This window comes from Onychostruthus taczanowskii, unplaced genomic scaffold (assembly GCF_017590055.1).
Source record: "Onychostruthus taczanowskii isolate IOZ18803 unplaced genomic scaffold, ASM1759005v1 scaffold43, whole genome shotgun sequence".
Lineage (NCBI taxonomy): Eukaryota > Metazoa > Chordata > Aves > Passeriformes > Passeridae > Onychostruthus > Onychostruthus taczanowskii.
In genome coordinates, this window is record NW_024501792.1 from 3,000,147 (window position 1) to 3,004,867 (window position 4,721).

Genomic DNA, 4,721 nt, shown 5'->3' on the forward strand with positions numbered 1-4,721 from the left:
CACCCCCCCCCGCCCAAATAAATAATCCGGATCCGCACCCTCCACCCAGCTCTGGAACCGCTTTAGGCCCAGCGGCATGAGCGGGGAGAAGCCGAAACGTACCGGAGGGCCCGAGGTTAAAAATGCAAAATATCCGGCGCTGCCGAAGGCAGGTCCCCCCCGGCCCCGGCCCCGCCGCCGCCCGGCCGGGGGCAGCGGTAACAGGCACCATTACGGAACCATCATCATCATCATCATTCACTCCGTCCTTTTCTCACCTCAGGAGTCTGAGCCCATTCACCAAAGTCCTTCCTCGTCCAGGAGCTCAAATATTTTCTTTTTTTTTTTTTTTCTTCCCCCCCATCTGGGGTGGCTGGGGGGTGTGGGGGGGAAGCAGACATAGCTGCATGAAGTGGCTGCCTTTTCGAAAGCACATTTAATCTTTCCTGGCTCCCCTAGGCTTCGATGAATTAGAAGGGAAAGGAGAGGAGAGGGGGAAAGAAAAAATCCAGGCAAGGGAGGCTGTTGAGGGACAGCAAGCATCAGGCTCAAATCAACGACCAGATGAAAATGTACTAGACCACACTGCCCCCTCTCTTCCTCTCGCTCTGTCTCCTTCTCTCTCACACACTCTCACTCCTGGAAAGCTTCAGTGTCTGGTTACAGACTCTTTTGGATCCTTCCCCCCCGCTCCCCACCCTCGCCCTCTGCCAACTATCCTAGAGATTCCTTGCATGCCTACTTAAATCTTTAACAGAATAAGGACCCGGCTCCCCCCGCCGCCAGCCCCGCACACACTCACACACTCACACACACACCACCGCCGGTCACCCTTCCCAATAATCTCTTAAGCTGCCGGGAGAAACCCGCCGGCGCATCCCCGCCGCATCCCCGGCCCCGCCGCATCCCCGCCGGGCACCGCCCCGGGACCCTCCGGGACCGCTGCCGCTCCCCCTCCGCCTTCCGACGGGGGTGCAGGGGGCTGAAGGGCAAGCAGAGGGGGAAGCGGAGGGGCTGCAGCCCTTCGCCTCGCATCCCTGCGGCTGGCGGTGGATTTTAAGACAATAAAAATCCAGCGCTGGCTCCGGCGGGTGCCCCCCGCTCCCCCCCTCCGCCGCCACGCCGCAGCCGCCCGTGGAAATCGCACGCCCCACGTCTGCAGTGAGGCAGGCAGACTGCCTGGCTCATGCCCGTGATGACTTTAGAGCTGACAAGCTCCTCTCCTCGACCCCCCCTTCCCCTCCACACCCACCCCTGCGCTCAATGGCAGCGCTGCTGCCTCTCGCACCAGACTATATTTGCAATATGTGCTAATTTACCAGCTATATGCCCTTGGATTTTAAAATGAACTCATCAGTCAATGTTTCTAGTAGCGATGCTCCCTCTCTCTGCCTCACACACCCTCCACTGCAGACATGTTACTCATTCTGCAAGCATTTCCTCCCCGAATGTCCGTCAGACGCATATACACTTCATTGATCAAACCAAATCCCCTGATAACAATAAATAATAATACAGACAGTTAACATCAGCGGGGAGCGGAGCGGGGGGGCGCGGGGGGAGAGACAAAGATGACGACTAAATCTGCATTGTGCTTTAGGAGGCTGAGCCCTGCCTTTCCCAGGGATGCTCCGCACAATGCGGGGCGCAGGTAGCCCCAAAACCGAGCTCTGGGGCCTTGCCCAGCCCCCCCCGTTTGCCCAGACGCTGGGGATGGTGATGTCTGATACCTGAACCCACACGGGCTTCAGAAGGTGCTCGTAGGAACGGAAGGTTCTGGCTGTGGAGGAGAGGAAGCACCTCCCGCAAAATACAGCAATAAACGCAGGCAGCTTCTTTGTTACGCTGAGCACCGCACGGACGCTCAGGAATTAAAGGTATCCGGGCACCCAAAAGCACAAGGATTGCCAGAAACACCTTCCAGCTCCCCCTGAAATCCCTTTCCTTTGTACTGGAGGCAGGGAGCACCTCTGCAAGAAGCCAGGTTGGGAAGAAGGGCTGTTAAACATCCCTCTGTGCCGGGTGTTTCAAGGGCTTTAGGGCTGCCCTGGCTTTATTTCCCAGTTTTCTGGGGCTGAAACAGGGGAGGCAGGAGATTGGGATTGCCCCTTGGGATTTTGGCTGGTTAGACAGCTTGTGTGGGTCTGGCAAAGAGAAAGTGGCTGCAGTGTGAGCGTTCGGGAAGTTGGGGAGGGTGGGGCTATCTAGAAATCTTTGACTCACTGGGGTAACTCCCTGAGCACAGGAATCAAATTATTGCTCCAAGCAAACTGCATTTTATGAGCAGCAGCCTCAGAATGAAATTCTGCATGCACACAGAGCTGGGCACAGCTAAAATAAAGGCATGGAAATAAATATGCAGCCCGTAATTAAATTATTGGGTGCAATGCAGAAGTCTCCGGGTGATGGAAGAGGTGGGATTATGCAGCAAAGTCAGTTTGGGAATCCACAGATACAAATTATTTTATTTATAATCCTGATTGGCATCAACCTAGATAGGGGAAGAATCAAACCTGTGTACTGAAGGATCTAATCTTTGGGAAAAGTAGTTTGGATTAGTGACTGTATCTGCCAACCATGTTTTCACTCCCTTTAGAGTCCCTCACCACCACTGCAAGATTTTGCCATCGCACAGAGCATTTCACATCCATTGTCTCCTTATCCTCCTTCCCAATAAAAAATGTTTGATTTTTTTTTTCCCAAAGTTTTGTAGCAAACACATAATTTCTTTATACACTTTAGCCAAGCCTTTGGAGGATACTTATTTCAAGCAGTTAACACCTGACCCCAATTTTTGTGGGTAATTAGTGAGCTAGATAACCACACAAAGTGGGTAATTATTTAGTACCCAAGGGTACTGTACAAGAGGGTAGAGGCTGGCGGTGTTAACAAAAGCACATCCCTAATTATTGTATCCATCCTGATGTTTTAAGAATAGTTACTTCCACCTAATGATCCATGATAAATCAGTAAACTCTTCTGCCTGCCTTAGATGGGATAACCAAGGGCAGGAAGGGAGGGCAAAGCAACGGAAGGCACAACTTCAATTTGTGCAAGCTCCAAAAAAAGACAGATGAATCCCCTTGGAAAAGGCAGCGAGACTGGAAGTGCCAGCTCTGGGACAGCCTGATAACCACCCCTAAAATCCACCGGGTTGGTTGGGAAGGCTGGAAAAGCCACGAGGGAGGTTTGTAGGGAGTGCCTCAGGGTCTGCTTCTGCCTTAGGGAACGTGGCCGTGCTGATGGATCCTTGAGTGCAATCCATCGTGTTCCAACCAAGCTCAGCCTGGCTCCTGGAAAATCGCTTTAAAGCTGTGCAAATGGGGTGTTCTGTGTTTGGGGAGGGTCAGAAATGCCAGGGGGTTGCATTCATCACATTTGATGAACTTCAATTATCCATCACCGCCAGTGTTTACGTTGTGTTTCTCCCATGGAAAACGTTGCATCCTCAGCAGGATTGTCCTCAAATATGAGAAGGGAGAAATGGGATATTGAATATTGAAATATTTGAAATATTGAAATAGAAATGAAATAGGATTCAGCAGTTAAATCCATACAAATACCCCCAAGGCAGGTGTCAGAGGAGGGTGCCAGACTGCTTTTGGTGACAGGAAAAGGAGACAGAAAGTAAAGCTCAACAAGTTCCACCTCAGCCTGGGGAAGAACTTCCTGCCCATGGAGGTGGCAGAGCCCTGAACAGCCCAGGGAGGTTTTGGTTCTCCCTGCTGGAGCCACCCCAGCCCCACCTGGATGTGTCCCCTGTCCCTGCTCCAGGTGACCCTGCCTGGCCAGGGGGGTTGGGCTGGGGACCCTCCAGAGCTCCCTTCCCACCCCAAATGCTCCGGGACTCTGTGAGAAAAAATAAATTGGTTTTAATCAGCAGCAGCAGGTGATAAAGAAGCGTTTGCTGGAAACAGATCCATGGCCTGGAACACAGAGCCCCCATCCCCTGACCACTGCCTGAGCACTTCACACTCACTTAAGGACATCCTCAACCAGGACATTAAGCTCAGAGGAAAAGCACTTTCCTCTTTTAATTGCTTTTATGAATCGCCACCGACATCCAGACACTTCATTTACTGTAGTCCAGCAGCCCTGTTTTGCAAACACTCAAATTCCAAAATGTTAAAGGCCTCTGGGCTGGCAAAAACAATAAAATAAAAATAATAAAGAAACAGAGGTGTCATTCTGTTTGGTTTGATCCCAGCTTTGCATTTAACTCAACTTGCTGCTCTGGGCCAGGCACTACACAAAAACCCCACAACTGGCAGCATCACCTGGCCCCGTGACCACCAGGAATTCAAAATTTAAGCAGAGAAAGTTTGAGGGGTTTCCACAACTTCTCATATTTCTCTATTGTTCTGTGGTTTGCTGGGTTTGGTGTTTTTTTTTTTTTTTTTTTTTTTTTTCTGGAGTGAAATAACCACAACAGAAAGAGGCCTGAAAATTGTTCTCATATTTAAAAAGGGGCCAAGTGTCTGCAGTTCATTTGTAAATAAATATAAATACAATTGGTATCCCCTCCACTAATCCTCTCAGGGACAGGGTTTGCAGGAAATTCTTGCAGGAATGGAGCAAAAGAAAGTTTGCAGAGAGAAGCTGGAAAACAGAAAGGAAGAATGAATTTAATAATGGAGACAGGATCAAAGGAAGGAGAGACCTTGGTAGGTGCTGTTGTAGCAGAAAGTAGAGTAAATACAAACTATTACAATTTTTTTCTCCTCAGATCAATTGGAATTAGC